This window comes from Penaeus monodon, chromosome 29, assembly GCF_015228065.2.
Source record: "Penaeus monodon isolate SGIC_2016 chromosome 29, NSTDA_Pmon_1, whole genome shotgun sequence".
NCBI lineage: Eukaryota > Metazoa > Arthropoda > Malacostraca > Decapoda > Penaeidae > Penaeus > Penaeus monodon.
The window spans coordinates 28,549,068-28,549,397 of NC_051414.1; the positions used below are offsets into that span (position 1 = coordinate 28,549,068).

The 330-nt window shown below is 42.7% G+C and overlaps 1 protein-coding gene across 1 annotated transcript in view; it reads left to right on the forward strand.

Annotated features, from left to right (window-relative positions):
* The window catches only part of LOC119592110 (ryanodine receptor-like), a gene marked incomplete in the record, with an annotated part of 20,940 nt that overhangs the window by 12,787 nt on the left and 7,823 nt on the right, over positions 1 to 330 (forward strand).

Here is a 330-nt window from a genome sequence, read left to right on the forward strand (position 1 = left end):
CTTAGGATTAAGGAGGTTCCTGTTAAGTATCTTTCCTGGTTTCTTGTCTCCATCTTCTTGTCTTTCGTCTTCTTACTGCTATTATTTCTCTGTTGCCTCGTCTTCTTCATCAGATCATCGAGCTCTCTCTTCTGTATTCTTCCGCCTCTCATCTCCTTTTCTCTTTTCTTTTTTCCACTCTTCCTCTTCTTCCCCCTCCTTCTTCTGTTTCGACGCAGCAGGAAGCTGCCGTATGCACCGCCAGGTGGTATTATGCTTTTCTCTTGGTCCTGTGATGATATTCATGTGCATATTTTTTGAAATGTTATACTTCTGTTACACGCACGCATG